General features: G+C 37.2%; 1 protein-coding gene across 4 annotated transcripts in view; it reads left to right on the forward strand.

Annotated features, from left to right (window-relative positions):
- ZNF385D (zinc finger protein 385D) overlaps positions 1 to 23,062 on the forward strand; it is a 422,321-nt gene that overhangs the window by 287,734 nt on the left and 111,525 nt on the right. The window lies entirely within an intron of this gene.

Raw genomic sequence — 23,062 nt, forward strand, 5'->3', positions numbered from 1 at the left:
TTCCTTTACTGAGGGCCAAATAGCTCTTTCAGACACACTGGTAGGCCATAAATTAAAACCTAGCTGAGTGTTAGCCAGAAGTAATGTAGAAGGAAAAAATGATATGATCCCAAGTGACATGCAATAAAATTGCAGGCCATATTCAGTCCCAGGGCTTGCGAGTTTCCCACTCTGATTTAAGATGTGCAGAGTTTCACTAAGCTGCAGTTCTCTGAAACTCACAGAGAGTGAAACCCTCTGAGTGATGGTGTTCTACATCCCGTCTCCAATGGGCTTCCTGAGAAATACTTAAAATTTGCAAATTGGAGGGGGCTACATGAGATAAAACTCTCAGGGCAATTAAAGTAAAAATGATTACAGCATTAGCTGGTGTATGAGATATTCATTGGCAAACAACCCAGTGTATTTTTTTGGGGTTAGGGTGTTTTGTTTCTTGTGCCTTAGGTTAAAGCAAGGTTAAATTTATCTTTAATAATTTTTGTATTTGGTCATACTGCCTGTGACTAGAGAAATCTTGCTCCTTCTTGTTTTCTGTTTTTTTACTGACATACGTCATGAATGTTTCAATTTCGCTGTTCCTGACTGAGAGATTTAATCCTCTAAAAGAAAAAGAAGTCTAAAATGGTTTTATGTTAATTTTGATATTATAGAACTATGCCCCTTTTTAATTTGAATGTACTCTAGGAAGTTCTTTTCCTTATTTACATATTCTAGATAGAGGGGAAAAAAATGTGTGTGCTTACCTACTTGAGAGACACAGAGAGAAGTGGAAATTGCCATTTCAAAACAATTCTCATTAACATGCAAAAATCTTAATTACAATAATTAAGAGTAGTAAAAGAACATGCCCATTTTAGAAGCAATTTGTAGTAATCAATAGCAAATTTCCATAATTAAATGTTCATTTATTTACCTTTTATGGATGTTCATTTTGCTTTAAAGTAATTAAAATGAACTAATTGTCAAAAATATTTATTTATGCAGTCTGAAATTCAAGAAATTCGCAGCATTAATAGAGATCAGAGAAGCTATAAGCTGCAACTCTTAAAACGTCCAGAAACAATATGTGGAAGCATTATTCTTACAAAGAAACCTTTCATTACAAAGAAACATTTTAAAAATTTAAAGTATATTATAGATATGCAACAAAGTTTTTAAAAGTGCTGGTTTTAGCCCAGTTACTGATAACTCATGATGAAATGGATAAACCATTAGACTTGCTGAGTATACTTTATGTTTTTTTTTATACCAGCTTTGCTTTGTGATCATTGTTTGTACTTAATGCAATAGACTAGCTGAAGTTTTAGAAATTTTTTATTAGACTTTCTGTGTTTTTCAGCTTTTTATACAATTCAGAGACTTCAGATTGCTTTGCTAATTGTTTAACTCTGCATAATTCAAATGCAATTTTAATGATGAATTTTAATAAATAATTTATAATCTTGTGTTCTTCCATAAATCTGCAGTTTCTTTTTTCTTATGAAGACTGATTTTATGCTATAATTATCTTGAGGGAGAGTTGCGGGAAGATGTCCTTGTATTAATTTGGAACTAAGAAAGTAAAAATAGTCTCCTGTCAAAACCCTGTTATTCCCAAACATCATCTTAGTAGTATATCATTTGGTAAAAGCACTGTAGCTGGACTTTACAGACTCCTCATTTTACAGTAAACTGAGCCTAGGATTCGAACGTGAGACTAGCAGCCTTTTTCAACAGCACTCTGAAGTTCTTTCCCATGCAAAGTGATGTGTGGCCATCTGCCAAGTCCACCTTTGCTGAGGATGTCAGTCCTGAGTGTAAAGATGCTGTCATATGAGCTGCTGTCACCTGCCTTTCTGCTCATCATCTTTGCCTTGCAACATGACCTTTGCCTTTTCATCCTGTTTGCTGACATGCAGCATCATCCTCAGTGTTCCCATTTCCATTCTGAACAGTACATTATTGAACGCTGCTATGTTTAGCTCATATGACAGAGCTGGTTAATGGCATCCTCCAAACATGTAGGCTAGCTGAGAAGTTCTGCATATTTCCAGAAATTCTTTCCAAGCTGATGGAATCTTTTGGGGACACATCAGCTGCTGCTGAGCATTATCAGACCAAGGAGAAGGTAACCCACAAGTCATATTAGACTTTAAACAGGACATATGACAAGGGCTTTAAGTATGTGAGTGTGAGACAGAAAACAAGTATTTAACCAAAAAATGATCTTCATAAATATGCATGCTCATGAATTATTGTAGCTGTTGAGAATGCTTTATGTTCGTTGACTTCGTTGACAATCCGACACAGTGTCAGCAGAGAAGCGTTTATGTTTATTGGGTAAACCAAAGTGAAGCAGATGATCACTAAAAGAAAACCTGAAATGGATGTTCTCTCTCATTTTGTCAATACATTAGCTTGGCCCTTGATTGAGGCATCAAGGTCATAGACTGTGTCTTAGGATAAGGCTTTCTAAAGACCTCTTGACCCTTGCACCGTTCCACAGAAATAAATGAGTTTGGCAGCATGTCAGGGTAATTCCCAAGAGGCTAAAGTCCATAGTTTTGGCCATTTACTGGCCACTTCTCAACAACCTTCACTTGAGAAGACTGCAATCAAGGAGAAACTTGGGTAAAAAAAACCAGTCATCTTTCAGAGAAAATAAGTGGTCTCTGGTTATGACAATCCTAACTTGAGAGTTTGGTTGTGATAGGTATAGGCATCTGAGCTAATCAGCCTAAGTTTCTTCACAAAAGATAAAAGAAAAAAATGACCAATTTCTCCAATTTATTTTACATGCAGAAAATACACAAAGGTAGGTTGCAGTGCAGGCACCCCATATATCTACTTTGGCATGAGGTGAAGTGAACTCTGAAAGTTCCCATTCATCTCTCCTGACTGTAATGAGGGACTGGCTCAGCTGCATCTGCATTTGGTTAGATGAATCCCACATCATGGGACAGGTCATAAGCTATTCATGGCTGATATAATAAATTCTACTCAGAAATCAGATGACAGAAGTGCTGACATTGTATGTTTACAGAGGAATGCTCTCATTTGTCAAGCAGTTATGCTTCTAATTTTATCTGAAGACAATCCTAAGGGAATTTGAGGATTCAGATGAACTGGGTAGAAATACTAGGAGAGGTGAAAGCAAAAGTAATTTACCAATAGAAAAACTCAGGCACATACACAAGGACTAACAAAGCTAAATATTTATCTTAAGTACCACAAATAATCATTGTAAAGTGTTGTATTTTGTAACATTTTTCCACCCTTTTTCAGTTTATTACCAGCATAAGATTACTTTCTTTGTTACTGATGATTTTAGTCTAAAGCTAGCTCAGTTTCTGCTGGCTGCCTCTGAGGAAAACATTAACTGCTGATTTCTACCAAGGAAAAAGCTTTCCTTGGAGCAGAGAATAGAAGAGATAACAGGAAACCTCTATCAGTAATGCCTCTGGACACTGAGGAGAGGGAAAAGTAAAAAGTGAATAACCTGAGAAATGCAAGGAAGGCAACATGTGAACCTTTGAACAGTTTTCTTTCAAGAGGAGCGTTTTCTATTTATACAAAAAAAGTGTAAAACAAACATACCAATTAACAATCTGGTTAGCTGAACATTTGTAGGTGCTAGGCTCTTAATTGTGAAGCAAATGGGTACCATCAAGTTGTACATAAAAAGAAATTTTAACAACACAGCTGTTTAAAGTGAAAACAGCGCTCTGCTGCAGACCCAGAAGAATCACAAATTCATTGCAAGTTTATCTGATATAAAAAAGTGAATTTAATATATGGGATTTAAATGGCTAAATTTTATGAGTGAAAGTACAGCTATAAACAATGCTTATGTTGCTTTTTAAAATAAGATTTCAAAGTTGTCAGAGGAATAGAAAAGTCATTAAATTGTCTATTCTGAAAAATGTTTGAGATAATTTAGCAAACATTTGGTATACTTTCACATTTTCATTGCAGAGTAAGAAGCTCTAAGCCTGTGTGTTTCTGAGAACTAGTTCTTAGAGACACAAAACTTTAGCAGTTGAATCAAGTATGCACTGCTCCGTGAGTGCACGTGAAAATACATATGTGTTGTTTCTGCTTATGAGACAATGCAAAGAAATTTCACAAAGCATCAGTCTTAAAGTTAATTAACTTCTAGGAAGATGTTGATATGAGTCCCTGGACTGAGAGGAAATGCTTCATTTTGCTAGACATCAGCATCAGCCCTAAGTGACCGTCCCACAGGAAAAAACCTCAATGAGATCATTTTATACCTCATATGCTCCAAAGCCCATAATCCTCAGAGCACAGATGCATCAGGAAACAGGTTTTGCTTATTTCTGAAGCTCTCAGAATGATATATTTCTGTCTCTTGAGAGACAGAACTTAAATTTTACAAATCCAGGACATGTGCCATTCCTAGATGGAAAATCAGGCAGTGTTTTGCACTCCTTGTTTGTTTATTCTTTGAAGGATATGCTCACCATTTTCCTGAAAAATTTCTAAAAAATAATAGATCACCTTCTTTAGACTTTAATATGAGCATAATCTGTAGTGGAAGAGGTCCATCTCCAAACTAAAGCCTGATCTCCCATCGTTGCCAGTGGAAAGTTTCCCAAAGAAGCATCCTTTGGAAAGAAACATGATTACAGTTTAGACTAGAAACTTATGACTTGGAAGAGCAGTGGCAATGTCAGAACTCTGCTAAAAATGGATGGAAAATTAATAATTACTCTTCAAACATCTTTTTCTCACGATCCATCTGTAGTAATCCATGATTCCCTGATTTTTCCTGTTTGCTTGTTCTGTGCCAGTAGCCCCTGGTTCAATAATTAGGGCTTCACATTTCACCTTCCCCTGTTAGGGATTTGCCGTATAAGAAAGGAGAAGGGGGCAATAGAGACTGTTGCCCACGGATCAGGGCTTCTAAGGTAGTACTACAGCAGCAACTTGAGCTAGGGTGCCAAGGTAATGCTCCTTGCTTCCTGAAAACCAGCCTGTGGAACCTCGTAGCAACTTCCAGAGCAGCACAAAGTCTGCACTCTCTATTTGTAGAGGTGAAGCCTGCATTTGTACGTATTAGTAGCTGGCAATTATGGCTGCCTTGTTTCAATGGGAGCTGTTTTTCTCCTCCCTCAGGTCTTGCTGTCAGGCTCTGCTTCTGACCGCTGAGTGCGTAGCTTTGTGGTTGCTTGGAAAAGGCAGTCTTGTCCTATTGCGGCCAGATGACTGATAGAAATGGACAATGTAGAAAACCTGCTTGCTGATAAGTATTTCTGGGACGGGTTATGCCAGGAAATGTGCAGAAAACCTGTCAAAGAGCTGCAAGAAGACGTTTTAAAAATCTTTTCCTTAGGCTCCTGTCCCAGATAGTTGGTTTTTTTTGTTGCTGTTGGTGGTGGTGGTTTTTTAAATCTAGAAGAGAGATATGTGCCTCAGAAATGATGTGCCAGTTTTCTGGATGTTTTGATAGTGAAGAGTGGAGGAGGAATCTGCAATACGTGTTAGTTTTTCTAAATATTAGCAGCCTTAAATTTACAAAATAAGGCCAGATTTTTTTTATGTCTGTACGTAATGGTTTTAGTTTTCTGACTTAATTGAGCAGAGAGGCATACCAAGACTATCTTTTCTCATTGAGTAAAATCCTTGGAAGTTCACTTGTGACAACATGCTGTCAGAATGCTCTCTTTCCAGAAGAGGATAGTCAGGGGACAACACAATGGCCTCAGTTTCATGTGGATCAAAATGAAATACTGCCTATATAGAAGAACTTGGCTGTAAAAATATGGTCTCTGCTGATTGCTAATGTTATTTCCATGAGAAGGATCTTTATCAGGTGGAGAACTGTACTGCACAAAATTTTTAATTTGTCAGACAAACAGAGGGTATTATTGCTTCTGGGGATATTCTTTGCATGGCTGCTCATTTACAGGTGTCTAGAAACAGGAGGTTTGGCTTGCTCTTTTCCTTTCCATACCACTGCAATTAAGCTACCTCACAGTAGCTATACTCTTCTTTATGGTCTATATCTCTATTGCTGTTTAGATGAATATTTTTCAAATTAGGGAAGATGCAAAAATAATGTTTGGTTTCAGAAATTCTTTATTATAATAACATTTTCATTACTGTCCAGGACATTTAATTAAAAAGCCTGCAGGGGAAGACAAGGGATTAGGAAATAAGCAAACACAAGAAAATCCTGGCAATTCAGATGTTGTTATTTGGTGCTTGCGAAACAGGAATGAATCAACATCAGTATGAAATATTCAGTTATTTGAATTGGCCAGATTAATTTGCTGTACATTTAAAACCTTAATCTACACTCTGGGCTCTGAAATAACAGTAAAGCTCTGCTTCTCTGAGGCAGAAGAAATGTTCACAGCTCAGGAGATATGGGGAAATTAAGCTTTTTGTCTTTTTCCAGTTTTAAGTCAGTTTGGGGTGGATCCAGTTGTCCAGGAATGCTCTGTCTGCCTGTTCTTACTTATGGTATATGCTCTGTCACAGGCAGTGAACAGAGCTCATATTCTGACTTTGTATAAATGAGCATTCCTGCAACCCTCAGGTAACCTTCCCATGGTTGCCTGTGATTGCAGGCTGTTATTTTCCTTTGCAATGCAGAGCAGCTGGGGAGTAGTGTCTCAGCTCCCTAGCAGTTGTCTCCAGAATGATTGCTGTTATTTTCTTTGGACTTGATGCATTGTTAAGGAGCATCCTACTAAATCTAGCCTTAATCCCTTTGCAAACTTCTCTAAAAGCTTTTGGCCTCTGCTTGCAATAGCTTGGGCTCCTGCAAGTTTCAACCCAAGCATCAACAAGAGTTTTATTTTATCTTTCTCTTACATTTACGTTACATTTTACCATCACTTCTGACTCTGGTTTTGGTATCACTTGCATTGAGCCCATGTGAATTGAAATTGTGGGATTGAAATAATGAAATTGAAATGTGAAATTGCCTGTTGCAATTTTTGGAATTGCTTTCCTTGGGCCCATGTGAATCTCAAGAAGTTCAGCAAGGCCAAGTGCGAGGTTCTGCACCTGGGTCAGGGCAAACCCCAATATCATTATAGGCTGATGATGAATGGATTGAGAGCAGCCCAAGGCTGAGATAGTTGAGGTTGTGCAGCCTGGAGAAGAGAAGGCTCTTGGGAAGACCTGATTGTGGCCTTTCAATATTTAAAGGCAGCTTATGAGATAAATGGAGGTAGTTTGTTGTTTGTTTTTCTCAAGGCCTGTAGTAACAGAACAAGGGGTCATGTTTCTAAACTGAAAGAGGGTAGTTTGATTGGACATAAGGAAGATTTATGTTGTGTTGTGGTTTTTTTTTTGCTGTGGAGGTGGTGAGACACTGGAATAGGTTGTCCAGAGAAGTTGTGGATGCCCCATCATTGCAAGTGTTTGAGGTGAGGTTGAATGAGTCTTTGAGCAACCTCTTCTGGTGAAAGATGTCCCTGCCCATCGCAGGAGGGTTGGACTTGATATTTGAAGGTCACTTCCAACTCAACCTGTTCTTTGATTCCTCACAACTTATTTGAACAGTTTTAAGATAAGTTCCAATTAGGGAATTAGCAGTCTCCTGTGCTTATGATGAGCAGGTGTCACCTCTTGCCACATAGAAAACAGCCATCTTGAGAGCTCAAAGGAGCTGGCTTGTGGCTACAAATGGGTAAGTACCATTAAAAAAAAAATCCATTAAAAAGCTTTATTTTTCTTTAAATTAAATTTGTATCAAGGGTGCTCCAACTTTCTGTGATTGCTTTTAGAAGAAATTCAGGTTTCTGGGATGCATGCTCACCTGGGGAAGCAAATGTTAAGATTATCTTAAAATAGCCTAAGTTTGTGTCATTTCACCTTGCTGAACATTGTCATAGCTATCCTTGAGTTCATCTTTATAACTGTAACATGGATATAAATTATCTGACCATACCTGTTTCCTGGTTGCTGACCATTTTTTTTTGAGTGCAATGTGTGCCTTTGGTAAATCTGTTGTGATTCATCGGAAAGACTGATTTCCAGTATGTATTTAATAGCATCACCTATGTTTGGTGTTCTCCAGCTACCATCTCTGTTGACATTCAGCTCTGTCGCCTCATTCACGCTCCTTATGGATGTCTCAGTGCTGGTGATCGTTTGGCAGTTGCCACCTGCAGATTGTATTTACTTTGTTAGTGGGGGTAGGATGTTGTTCTTCATGCAGGCTGAGCATATAGCATGTGCACTTCCACCATCTGTTTGATAGCTCACAGTTTCTTCAAGATTTTTCTGGCAGTATATTACTCTACAGTCACTCTACGTGTTGTGGCTGAAGATCAGATGTTTGTGCTGCTCCTTTTTGCCATGTGAGAATAGGTAGACTTGTAACTAGTCTCCACCACTTCTCATGTCCATAGTTCACGAGAAAGGTCTGAGGCAGAAGCACCCTGTTTGTATAAGATCATGACTACAGTATTAGTTAAATGTCCATACAGTAGGTTACGGAGTATAAACTTGACAGGGTGTCGAGGGTTAAGATTACGGGGTGACAATCAAACCCTGGCAGATGTATTGTTAACCTCCTCTCCCCCCCACTTCCCCCTTTTGCCCCTCCCTCTCCCCCCTTCCCACTCAGGACAGGCGATCGGGAGGGAAAGAAGGACAGAGAGAAGAGAGTTGGAAAAGTTGAAGATGTTTTATTAATGCTACTAATAAGAATAGAGAAAATAATACAAAATATACAAAACCAATCTTGTAAGTCTCAGCAACTGCAGAGCCAGCACCCAAAGTCCTGGATTAGACTCTGTAGCCAACCGGAGCTGGATTCAGTCTCTCACTAGACATCAGTTCGCAGGGATGACCAGCAAGGTCCTCTCCTAATGTCAGCCATGAGGAAAAAAGGGAAGGAAAGGGGACGAGATCCTCATGATCTCCCACTTTTATATGAAGTATTCACGTGAATGGAATGTTATACACCATTGGTCAGTCTCTCTGTCATCAGTTTCTCATTGCCCCTCTCGCAAGATGTCCATCCGTGCTTATCAATAAGTTTGCATTCCATTGCTAGGTTTAGCCAAAACATGTGTTAGGTTCTCCAGGAAAATGCAGCTAACATGAAGGCTTTAGCTGACAGGCAAATTCACTAAAAGAGAAACTTGTTTTTAACAAAACCAGGACACAGTGTTTTCATGAGCGGTGTTATTGGCTGGAAATGATCTCTGGACAAACAGCTCCACATACCTAAAAATGAGACAACGAAAGCTTTGGTTTGTATGTGCTTTTGTTTTTGTTTTCTTTTTTTTTTTATTTGCTTAAGTGGTTTCTTTTCCTTGTTAATCAGTAGAATCTAAATATTTCACATGCTTGTTTATTTAACTGAGAATTAGTAATAGTGAAATAACAGACTTTCTGAGATGTCTCATCCTGCCTGACACATTTGCTAGAGGGCACTGCACAGTGGGCTGACGGATAACTCGCTGTTGGAAAGTCATAGTATCCAAGGCAAAGGCAAGAGCACAGCCTTTACTGGGGACTGAGGGTCCCTCAGGCTTTTGCTTTGCATGTAAAACATTCTCATAAAGGAAATTAAATGAAGTGCTCTTCAGATTTGTCAAGTCTTGATGGGTGAAATTACTTAAAACTAAATTTTATAAAGCATTTTATAAACCATTTTAAATAATGTTTTAATCAGTTGATGTTTATACCCTTTGTTTTAATAGCACTCAGATGAAAAAGATCAATGATTATTCTGCAAGGGCTATAAAACTTTAATGGGTTGAATAATAAGTATAACTCATAAAATCTACAGTTTAAATATGGATGGTTATTAACCTGTTTTTAAAAAGCTGCAATTAAAGTGAAAAGGAATTACTTAAATAAATTATTTGATTACTGTAGTCTGAGGAGGGAAGAGTGATAAAATTCTAAAATCAGTATTATTTCTGTTGATGAGACAGACATTTGGAAAGACTTAAGATAAGGCATGAACCTTTCCTAGCCTCAGGCCTGTTTGTGTTGCTAACCTAGCTCAATAACTATTTACTGATTTTTATTTTATTTTATTTTATTTTTGTACAACCCGCAGTTTGTTCTTCTTAGGAATTTCAAAGATGTCTGTTCAAAAAAGCATAAGTTTGCATGACAGGTAATTTCACATGCAGTAAATACATTCCTAAGCACAATTACCTTGTTAATTGCTTATTCATAGCATGCAGTAACACTGCTGCTATTATTCAAGAACTTGTCCTAAAACACACTCATTTCTGTCCTTTATAATAATGAAAAGATTTGGGGCTCTTTCTTTCTCACTCTTTTTAGTCACAGTAGTTTGGGACGGTAAATGGCACATGCTGAAGAACTAATTTATCTGGAGACATTTTATGAATCACTCTCTGATGGAATGTTTCTGTAATGTCCGTATCCTTCTAATTTATTTTATCCTAACATTTTTTTAATAAGGGAAGAAAATCCACAAAGATTACACGTTGGTCTTGTACAGTAGAATTGGATATAAAACTCCAGATTCTCATGCAAACACTGTTTTTCCTGGCATCTTTCCTTTGGGTCTGCTGAATGTTTAAAGTAATACTGTGTAAATATCCATACAGATTAAATTAGTAGTCAAAATAATTCATAAAAAGTAGTGCAAGAGCTTGTATCTATCAGCAAATCACTGTTTCTCTTTTAAATACATTGGTTTGTAAAAAACCAGGTAAGTGTCAACTTCTTACTATTTAAAACAATACATATTGATGTTTTTTTCTAACATTATATTTCATCCAGAATTAAATGTTTTGTGATGTCATGAGTAAAAAGGTTTAGATGGCATATTACACTTCCTTATTATTTTTTATCAGAAAGAATAAAAACAATTAAATTGCGTAGTTTCCTTACATAACAAAAGCAATCATGTTTAGAATGAAATGTAAAAACCATCTTAACAACTCATAACGGATGGCTAAATAGTCTATAACTGAATGAAAATTGCAGATAAAAAATCTAGGGAAAAAAAAAATCTAGGAAAGAGGCATTCTTAATTACAGTTTGTGGTAGTGTAAAGCCTGCTGGAAAGCTGACCAGCAGAAGTTTCTTTCAGTAGTTTACGACTGTGAAATTGCTAGGATGTTTGAACAGCAGAGAGAACAATCCTGATGAACAGAAGACATAGCAAGAGTTGCTGCACTTGAGCGAAACAACTCTGTGAAGAAAATTTCAGGGGACTAGTATTACTTTAAGTTATCCCTGGGACATTTGTGAAGTAGCCAGAAAAAGAGTAAATCTGCAGCCTTTACTTCTTGTATTCCTGTGCTTTTTTCATGAGGGTTCTCTGTAGTCAAACACATACATGCTTTGTTAAAAATCTGGGGAACTGTGTCCACCTTACAAAGATGTCAGTTTGGGATCCTAAAAATGGTATAGGCCAACTCTCAGGGTGTTTCTGTTCTTGAACTAATCAGCCCTGCACTGTCAGAAGAGTCAGTTATCTGATCTGATGTACCTGTGCATCTTTAGTTTCAACAGGTAGGCCAGCTGTGGTACCTGAGGGTGGTGCAATGAGATCATAACAAGGTAAGAAAAGCCAGGATCGGGCCAAAGCATTATCACTTCATATAGCCTTTCTCTGACAACTTAAAGAACAGAAGAGCAGAGAATATGTATAGCAACAGTTGCCAGACAATACCTCCAGGGAGGTATATTTTAGGAAGTTATTGAGTCAAATGTGTTGTCTTGGCATGTGACAGCCCTCCATGAGATAACATGCTAAACTGGATGGAATGAGTAGGAGAGTTTGTGTATTTTAACTACTAATGAGGTAATTTGAGTTTCCTTGTTCCCTTCTCCAGACAGTGCTTAATATATCCAGGCAGGGAGATATGTAGGAAAATTCCCTTCAGCAATGTAATAAGTAGGAAGAGGTGATAGTCCAGGAACTATGACTTGCTATAAACTGAAGAGGTCTTAGGATGATTTTAAAGGTGCAATGTTTGTGAGAGCTGGAAGTGGATGAAATGTCAATCACCTTACTCATATTTGTGTCTGAAATGAACTGATTTGCTAATGGATCCAAACCATTACATTATTGGTTCTGCCTGGACTCAGATGACAAAGATAAATCACAGGGGTGATGCCAGAGTTAATTATAGCAGTGCCCTCCCAAACAGCACTATCAGCTCTGGGAAGCAGCAAAAAACTATTGTTGGTGTTAGGAAGTAACATGAGACAGTTGTGTCTGCAAAAGGAGCCGCGGTGTGGAGACTACCAGTGAAAGAATTGGAAAATACTGGATATATGGTATTGGGCTTGGAAGAGACGTGAGAGGAAGAGCAAAGGGTTTTCAAGAAGAGAGACTTAGAAAAATCTTAGAACAGGTATTTGAAAAATGCATTTGCTTCACACCTGCATACAAAAATGTAATGGTGGAAACACTGCAAAGTAAGTTGAAGTATCTAGTTTCCGCTTAAAGAGTCCTTATGTCTTTGTTCCTGCCAGGAACAGTTCCTTTCCTTTTTAGTAACATGCTTTTCCCAGGAAACTAATGTCTTCTGAAACTTTTTGAAGCATGTTCATTCTCTATAAATCTTACTTATTTTCATTTTATGGGAACTATATCTGTTTGAAACCAAATTATGTTTTTCATTCTGAATTTGAAAGAAAAGAGAGAAGTTAACTTGGTAGTTCCAGAAAATATGTCTCAACACAAACTAAAAGAAGCACAAAATCAAAGTCTGTGCTTCTGAATTCAGAGAAAATACTTCTTTAAGAAAAAACCCTCAGATGCTATAAAATGTCATAGCTCCACAGCTGTTCACTCTCCGTTCCTCAGTAAGGATTCCTTGGTGAAGGAGACTTGTTCTTAAATTTCTGTGCATAGCGTGTATTTTTGCTCTTAAGCGCCTTTCTTTTCCATTAAGTTAAGCAATATATAAAAGTAGTCTACCTCAGCAAATAGTGGGTATGCATGTCTTTTATAGTATCATAAAAATATCTCCTATCTCTTCAAACAGGCTGCATTTTCTAGAATGTGAAGAAATGTCTGTTTCAGATGTCACCGAACTGCAGAAAAACTATGGATCTGAAGATTAGTTTTTATTTCCTTTTATTTGCTAGAACTCCAGTATTCAGTTGATTGTGAAGAGTATTTCATTTAGAATTATTTCCTTTAGCTGTTTTTTCGCAAAGTATGGCAACTTTTTCAAAAGTCCTTCAATTTCTTTTTTAGAAGTTGCTCTGATATAGGAAGAGACTTGGCATATAAATTGATGCTGACCCTGAGGGTAAACAGTTCTCTCTACAAGACACTAAATTTAGTGTCTCTTGAGCAGCTCAGGTGAAAGTACAAACAAGCAAAATTCTGTGGTTGATGGCATTTGTACTCATACGAGAAAATTATTAACTTTGAATGTAAACAAGTAAAAGAAGGGAGTGTTAATTTTGGTAAAATTAAAACTTTCTTGTCTTCTAGTTTAATAAGAAGGCAGAATCTAACCAAATCAGAACTCAAAAGTAGAGAACACACAAGGTATAAACTGTGTTACAGTTCTCATCCTTACTCAGTTTTATGATTTGATTAATATCTCTGCTTCATACTAGTTGTACTAACAGTAAAACACTGTAGTATTTCATCTTTGTGTCTTTAACCAACATTTCTGTGGACCAGAGTGTACCAGGAGAAAGGTTGTAAAGAACATATTCAAGTTCAGTAATTAAACATCTTAAGCATTTGTTAAGCTTCTCAGTAAGACGCAAGATTAATCGGTAAAGCAAAAAGCCACTTAATACTGCAATAATATATTATCTAGTGTATAACTTCTCTTATTTAAGAGGAGGATTAACAATCATCTGCTTTGGTCTTTAGCTATCGTTAACAACATCTAAGTTGTCAACCTGCACAGGGATTTAAGATGATTATAAAATCAGCAGGGTTTTTAGATGTCTACAGCTGGTGATAAGCATGCATTATTCCAGGCTTCTGAGCTATGCTAAGAAATTATTGTCTTGCTAGGCTTTTGTCATGTAATAGTATAGAAAATTGGTTGATTTCAGTTAGTTGTTCCTGGCTGTTCATAGGACAGAATGAAAGAGAAGCCTCAAGTCATAAACAAAAATTTGTTGAGGAAGCACTTTTTCAGTTGTAGAGACAATTTTTAAAGGGATTGGCAATTTTATTGGATAAAAGTTGTCAATCTTACAGATAGCACCATTCAAGTAGTTTTTGAATTTAGAGAAGTTCTGTATCACAACAGGAACTTGTGGGGACTCATTGAAAGCTTGGGAATTACTTTGCATGCTGTTTGTAGCCCCTCCAAAACTCTAAATGATAAGATAGCCATGCCTTGTTTTTGTTTTGTCTCCTGATGTTGTTGGAAGTTTTACTTCCTCAAGCGAGTAATACTGAAGCACATAGAACAAAAGCGTGTAGAACTAACTGCTCAAGTTAGTTTAATGACTAACCTCAAAGGTTCAAGTTGGAAGTATAGTCTTTTAAAACACATCCTTAGGCCTTATTTTATTTAATCTCATTTATCCATCATTAATTTTACAGAAAATATATAAGTTCTGAGTAACTTTAATTTAGCTTTACCATCCATCTGTTTTGTTACAATGTAATCATGACCGGCCCTTCTTTTACTTCTGCTCATTGAAATGGTTGCTAGCTGGAACTTCCTTTTAAATCTCCATTAAGAATTTTATAAAATAAACACTACTAAATTGTCAATAGATTACTTCAATTCAAATGGTTAAATGACAACAATGAAACACTGTGCTTAGACCCTGTTTGTGATCTGGTAAACTCTTAAATTGTAATTCTAAATAGATTAATGACCAGGTTTCTGGCTGTTGGTCATTTGTTTGATTTTCAGTAGAGTCCCTCGTTTGGAGCAAATCCAGTGTGCTTCTGCACCCTTTGGCATGGACAACCTAAGCAGTTTGGCAGAAATCAGTGACTTCAGCAAAATGGGTCCTGACTAGCTCTGCAGATTGCACATCCCCATTAGCTAATGACAATTCTCAGGGTCTAGTCAAGCTTCTTCTGACTTTGAAAAAGTAATTTCTCCCTTTTAGTGCTCTGATTTATTTCCCATTTTTGTAACAGGGAGTGATAGTGCATTCATGCCCTAAAGGCTCTGTTTTCATGCTCTGGTTGCTGTTTTGAAAACAAGACTAATATTCACAGAAGGCTTGGAAAATGTGATGTGCCTGAAGAGTCCTACAAGTGATAACAGTTTACGGATATCTACCCTATGGAAGTTTTTATGCTTCTATCGTATATGCTTTCGAGTTACAACCCACTGATTCATTACCCCCACCCCCTTCTCCCCTCAAACTCTACTGAATGTTTATCAGGGTTGGCTCATCAGGGTTTGTCAGCAACAACTGCTTGATACCATCACCTAATTTCTGTTTTCATGAGAATAGCTATCACAGCTATTCTTAAGGCAAAATTATGCCTTAAAACTTAAAGGCATTTTTTTTCCATTACTCCTTCCAGATTTAAACAAAAAAAAAAAAAGATTAGTACTAAGTCCTACTGTTATTGTTTAATCTGTACTGGGACTAGCTCATTGGTCTGTCTCTAGATAAGCACATGAAAATATTGCATAAACACAAACATTTTTAGATTGTTGAAAAGTGTCTGAAATTATTTACTGCAAATCTACAGTTCTTCTAGTGATGTTGAATAGTTCTCCCCCTTTCCTATACCTTTCATGTCTATTTGAGCATCTTCCTCAGAAGACTATGGCTCCAACTTCTGAACTTCTCTTAACTTAGTATTCATATCTGATTTTTATTGCCATTACTATCTGCTGGGTCTTCGTTAGGTAGACGGTTAAAAGAACTATTGTGACTATATTCAGATTTGGCGTTCTAATCAGTATTAAAGAACTGATTTAAACAAAGAATGCAAATGAGTACATTTGATCTATGAAGACAAATGACTTAACCCAAATGTGTGTTAGACCTCAAATTCATATTCTTGTAATGATCTAAAGGGGAAGGTGGTAGACCTCCTTAAAATTAGTGGTAAAAAGAACAAGCAAGTAGACTGCCATAGACTTTTCTGGCCTTTACCTGGAAAAAAAGGACATATATTAATAGTTCTGGTACAGAATGAGGAAAATAAATGTTGAAATAAATTGCCAATATTTTCTATACTTTAAGTTAGAAATTTACAGTCATTAAATAAGCTTACTTGCTATAATAATAATGCCAGTTAAAAGTTCTGTGCTGAAAATTAGTATATTTAAATATCTTAGTAAAATCTAAGATATTAAAGAAAAAAAAAAAAAGGCTGGCTTTTTTTTTTGTCACCTCCAAATGCTTGAAAATTCAATCATGTGTCAAAGTATGCCCCTAAACCTCTAGTGCAGGAGGATATAACCAAATCATTTCTTGCAGAAATTTAAGTGGATGAGATGTATCTTACCTAAACTGATGTCTAAAAGCAAAGTGCCCAATCTAAACCAGCCATTCAGCTCTTTCCAGAGTCAATGCAGAATGATGGGTAGCCACAGAAAGCAACTTATGCTGAGATGCATACTTGGGATGGCATTAATCATCTGCAGGAAGTACTTATCTCCATTAAATCTTGTACTGACTACACTGTCTTAAAATGCTATACCTGAACTAGCCAGCTGACACAGGAAATGCCAGTTATATCTTAGGAACACTTTTTTCGCAGTGAGTGCAGTCAAACACCATACTTGTTTTCACAGGGAAACTGTGGACTCTCCATCCCAGGAGATACTCAGAACTTCACTGGACAAAGCCCTGAGTGCGAGGACCTGGACAGGGCTGCCAGTTGGTGCTGCATTGAGAACTAGGGAGCTGGACCATATGACATCCAGAAATGCTTTCTCAACTAAATCATTTGGTGAATTCTAAAGTCTTACAGAAAAGCAGAGAGACTGGCTATTGTGTTTAGAGGAGATAAGAAACCATGAAAGGGAGGTGGTGAATAAACAAAGCAGGAAGAATTCTGAAATGCTACTGGATATTGCAGCTCAGGCAATGCAAGGGTGATACGGTTAAGTAATGTATTGTGTTAGATCAACAAGCTAGCTTCAAGTGCACAGCTTCCCCCCGCCCCGCCTTCAGCTCTTGTTGGAATACAAGAATCAAACAGAAAGAGTAAATAATAAGATTAGAAGTAGACAAGGTGTATGAAAGATGCTATATGATGTTATAAGATAGATCTCCGGTTAAGACATGATTTTCCTAACTTTTTGATCATTGCATTGTTGCTCTTTTACTCCAGAGAGCTAACACAAGATTCCCAGTGCTCATAGTCTTGGTTAATCTCTGGCTAATTGTTTATAAATGAATGTAGGAGAATACGGAACAGGGGTAAATAAAGGTATCCAACATAGGAGTTGAGCTGTGACAGACTATACTGCCTCCTGTCCCAAGTATGACTATCAAAGTTATGAATTTTAGGACCAAGATCTAGAAACACTGATGATATTCTGTTCGAGACTTGTATATATGTGTTACTTAGTGTCCAAGACAATTCAAAAGCTTTTAGTGTCTCTGTATCGTGATAGAACAAGAGAGGCAACGAAGTACAGAGGATGGAAATAGGTGTTTTTTATTAAACTGTGACATCATTTCCTACTGGATATTTAGAAATTGTCTTTTTATCAAGAGGGGACCACTTCTTAGTAATTGAAATTACATTTCAGCATTAAATTAAGGAATAGTAGTTTCCAAGTGTTTGGTGCCTTGAAAGCGAAAGATGTTAATACTGCTTATACACAGTATTTCAAACTTCACACAGTTGCTTGAGCAGAACATATGCTGATTCAGTACTTCAATTAGACAGTGAGATGTTTGGTTTGAAAGATTCATACTGTGAGGGAGAAGCTCACAATTACAGCTGAGAGTTTAGTCTGCATGCTGCTTGCAAAAAGATGTCTTCTTTTGACATTGCATGAAATTAAGTTCCTTTGATTAACTTTTTCCTGTAGTTTAATAACATTACTATTGAGATTTAGGAGGTTTGGCTTGTATGTATGTGTACGGGCATGCATTCTTGTTATTTTCCTTCAGTAATAAAATCAGGATGTGGTGTCCTAGTTTCAGTTGGGATAGAGTTAATTTTCTTCCTAGTAGCTGGTATAGTGCTGTGTTTTGATGTTTTAGTTGTTGGTAAGTAGTAGTCAAGGACTTTTCAGCTTCTCATGCCATGCCAGGTGCCCAAAAAGCTGGAAGGGAACACAACTAGGACAGCTGACCCCAAGTGATGTCATGCTCAGTATAAAAGCTGGGAGAAGAATAGGGAAGGAGGGAATGTTCAGAGTGATGACATTTGTCTTCCCAAGTAACCATTACATGTGGTGGACCCTGGCTGTCCTGGAGATGACTAAACACCTGTCCATGGGAAGGAGTGAATGAATCCCATGTTTTGCTTTGCTTGTGTGTACAGCTTCTGCTTTACTTGTTAAACCATCTTTATCTCAACCCACAAATTTTCTTACTTTTACCCTTTCAATTCCCTCCCCCATCCCCCTCGGGGGAAGTGACCAAGCAGCTGCATGATGCTTAGTTGCTGTCTGACGTTAAACCACAAGAGGCATTCTGACCACTGATAGACTGTTGCAGTCTGACAATGGTGCGTACTTGTTTTAAAAGGCTGCTGTGTTTGTAATGTGCTAAGACTATTACTCCTCTTAATACCCAGTACTAGGTTGCTTAAAGACTCAGGCACAGAAGTGGGGATTAGAAGCTGCTGCAGTGGACATTGGACAGACCCTCCTTTTTCAGATATCCATACAGACAGAAAATTTACATTTATCATGGTATGAGTTTGACGTGTCCATATAAATTCAAGCAACAAACTGTGTTCAGTCCTTTGATAGATTCACAGTTGAGAAATTTATTCTTCATTTTATTCCTAAGTACAGTGACAGCTAGAAGTAGCCACGTACTCCAGAACAATCGCATCCGTGTAATAATATGTTCTGTGAAGAGCTGGGGCTAAACAATCTCCATGCTGGTTTACAAAAACAACTTGTTGCAAACAAAACTTAGATCCTAGTTTCTGAATATTTCAGTCTTCGATGAGTTTATCCTTCAGCATCCTGCGTACCTCATTTTCTCTTTGGTGGGTTAATTGAGGTGCAAAGACACTGGTGTTTACCTCAGATCCTACAAGAGATAAGTGGATATGCAAGAGACTGACCTGATTTTTTATAAACTGTGTAGGATCTACTTACTGCAGGTTTGTCTCTGCAACGGGATTGGGTAGCCATGTAGCATACTAGTCCTTGAGGCAAGTATCACATTATCTTGTTTGTAGTATGAGATGGCTTAGAGAACATGAGTTGGAACATAAACATATCAGACCCCAAAAGTTTGGCTTCCTGTCCTTAATTCAGACCTATTGTCCAGAAACTCATACAGAATGAATTCTGATCTATGATTTACATAGCTTGATTTATTTTATTTTTTTTTTTATTATTTTATATCTATTTTACTTTTATTTTTAAAAATTCACTCAACTTCTGTATAGAAATAAATGCAGGCAGAACAACATGGGAATTATGTTATCACTGAGGTTTCCCCATCCTGATCAGGTCACCTAAGTGAGAAAGGATACAGTAATATGTATGTCTTAAATTTTTCATTAGGAGTAAATTAGACAAGGTGATTGTGATGAAAGCTTCTTTGGAAAAGGAGTGCATTGCAAGGAACTGTACAGAGAACAGCAGACAGAAGAGTGAAGGAACGGGTAGTTCTGGCCCTAAGGCAATTGCTCCACTTCCTCCAAGAACATTAAAAATGAAACTTTAGAGTGCCTGTACATTTGTTACTGTACCTATGATGTACTGTACCCCTGAGCTACTGGTTTCCCATGTTTTCGCACAGTGTTTTATAAGCTATAGCATTATGCTTTCCTGCTAATGAATCTCACAGCAGCATGTTCATTTTCCTTCTTACTAACTCTATGAAAATGTCATCATATGCCATTGTTCTGATCTTCATCTTCAAGTTTCTCCTCTTCAAGGTTTTCTTCGAGACTCTTCCTCAACAGTGCCAATTATGTGAAAGTGCCACTGTCCCACTATCTGTGTAATTAAAACTTTGTATCTAGTAGGGACAAGTTCAAGATATGTAAAGCCCCTTGAATTCTGGCTGATTTTGGTATCCTAGTTGACAAACTAGAGAAAGAGAGGTGAAACCTAAAAATGAAGTTCACGTTGTTACAGGTGGGGAGTCATAAGGAATTGGGAGAACTCCACATCTCTCAGAATTGTTTTGTGTGTTTGTACTGATATACCCTGGCCCTCTCCACTCATATTTTTCCTGTGTATTTATGGCCCAAAGTGCTACCTGCTGCTGAAGAACAGAAACTCTTGCTTCAATTTTTGTAGGAATGACTGGTATCCCATGGTAGCAAAGCTGGGCTTCTGTCATTCAGTAGTGTAAACACTGGATGGCAAAAAAGATCAATTGTTAGCGAGAAAAGTGACTGTCTAAAACAGATTTTAAACATGGTGGACAGTATGTCGTCACCATCTCTTTCTAAGTAACCCTTCACTGATATAGTAACTTTGGTACATTAAGTTTTCTGTTGACTCTTGAACATGGTTATAAACTATTTCTTGTTTATGAAAAAATTCTTAAAAAAAAAAAGAGAAAAAAGAAAAGGTAGCACCAGAAATCAATCACAAATGTTTTGGAGCAGGTATTTTTATATATGGCTGTGGAGAAGCTATGTTATTTTGTATGAATATTATACTTGGACAAGGTTAGTTGCTTGGTATTATTCTGACTCAATAATGAAATCAAACAAGGCTTCAAGGGAGGAATAGGTATTGAAGAAAACAGTGAAGAATATACACCTAATCTATAGAAAGAATCTTGAGGCTTCTTGCAGAAAAAAAAAATTATGAGCTTAGCACCAGAAAATATTGATGTTTGTGTTGCCATCTCAGTTAATAAGGTTATGCTTTGCAGGCCAAAGTCAGAGAGCGAAAGAATATTTAAGCCATTAAAAATTCTTGCCTAGAGAGAAAAATTGGGTGAATGGAGAGCAAATACTTAGACACATTGACTAGGAAAGTGTAGGAAGAAAAGTGTAGGAGGAAGGCTCTTCCCTCCTGGCTCAGGATTAGATGTTGCTTCCAAACAGGTAACTGAATTCTCCAAGAAGCACTGCGATAAATCTAAAAGCCAAATCTCCAGACCTTGGGTAATCTTAACTTTTCTTTTTACTTGTGTGCACTTTTTGGCAAAAGGTGTCCCTCTGTGAGGAACTGTTTGAGGCCCTGGTCAGCTTCTGTCATGGGCACCTGCAAGCACTTTAGAGAGATGGTCAGCTCCCATAAGAGTAGTGTAACAGCAACAGCAGCAATGAGAATCTGTTTGGTTCGATCATTGGCATTTACCCAGAGAAATGTACAAAACGATGGACTTGTCACTTCAGAGGTGTATTTATGGAGGTGAATAATTGTTACTGTCCCTGGGCAGTGAGTGAGAATGGTGGGTGCTGTAGTGGGTCTGAGGTGGAGTGAACTGCAGGAAAGAGGTTGAATCTTATTTCCTGCGAAAATTGCTTACTAAGATACTGGGGTGACAGGTGCCACTGCATTGACTGTTAACAAATATGTTGTGGAAATACTTTTTTAGACTGCTTCTCAAAGATGCAAACTTATAGAAGAAACTTTAGAACATAAACAGCTTCCCTGCTTCTGTAACGGGAACAACTGAGTCAAAGATGGATGAGTGGATAAGTAGTAGGTCTGAGATTAAACTTCTGTCACCTGCGGAATTTCTTCCTTTACAGAACATGGTTTGGTCGTGTTTACCATAGGGTGACCTTTCACTCATCTGTCCCAGTGCACAACTTTGAGTTACCGGCCTCTACTTAATGAAGCTGGTTATTCATCAGATTCATTATTGAATTATGAAATGAGAATTAGTGAAATCCTGTAGCTCCTGCAATTACATCTCTATTTTTGTACCATCATATAGTGAACTTTGTTCATTTATTTTGACAAATGCAGGTTACCTGTAGAATGGCAGCCTATCATAGTAAATTATGCAAACTGGTAATGCCTTACTTAAGATTAATAAGTTTATAAATTACATGTTTATGATAATGTTTGTAGAACCATGAAACCTTTGAAAGTGCCATTGGTTGAAAAGTGGCTTACAAAGCATATAGAAGGAATAGTGGATATTTTTAAGCAGAACAATGTGGCAACAGATAATATAAGAATGACAAAGGCTGCTTTTAGCACATCGGCTACCTAAAAACTTACTTTTCACACTGAACGTATTACGGAGTCAACATCATCTCATCCATCTCTTGGTGGAGTTCTCTGTAAGAGATAGCATTCAGATAAAGCACCAGAGGATAGGATGTTATGTTGCTGTAAATCCAATATGGACTGCAGGCCCTAATTCTTCAAAGCATTTAAGCATGAATTTGCACATCAAAGGTACGCACAATGACCTGCTACTCAGCAGCTTCTGGTGGATTATCACATTGCATTATACATGACTAAAAGGCAGAACTCCACTGTGCAGAATTGTCAGTCTAGCTCTCTTGCTAAGGTGATGTTCATTATTAAAAACAAATAACCAGAGAGCTTGAACCATATTATCATATAATTGTCTTTCTTATCTTCCTTTTGCATTACAAAAATATTTGTCTTGAACATGGTGTTTCAAGATACCTTTACATGATGTTTCCATTTGCTTTTGATTTTAGGTTAATAAATGCCCTTCCTATAAAATAACTTCTTTGTATAAAGTCCAGAGCAAAAGCATATTGTTCAAGATGTTTATAAATTCCTAAACAGAGAGGCTACAGTGGGGAAGTCTGCCAAAACCTTCATTATGGAAGCACTAGCAGGCCCTGCAATAACGTGTCTGATGCACTAACACAGACAGCACCAGAGAAAAGCTCTGAACTGTATTGTGTTGCTGTTGGGTTGGGTTGGGTTTTGGTTCTTTGTTTGTTTGTTTTCTTTTTTTGTTTGTTTGTTTTGTAATTAACCGAATATAATTTCTAATTAGAATCATTACAATATTTTTTGAAAAAGCGTTGATTTTAGTAAAAATGATATGTGATTTTTTTTAGTTACATTGCAAATGTGCTATA

Source organism: Patagioenas fasciata, chromosome 2 (assembly GCF_037038585.1).
Source record: "Patagioenas fasciata isolate bPatFas1 chromosome 2, bPatFas1.hap1, whole genome shotgun sequence".
In the NCBI taxonomy this organism is placed as follows: Eukaryota; Metazoa; Chordata; class Aves; order Columbiformes; family Columbidae; genus Patagioenas; species Patagioenas fasciata.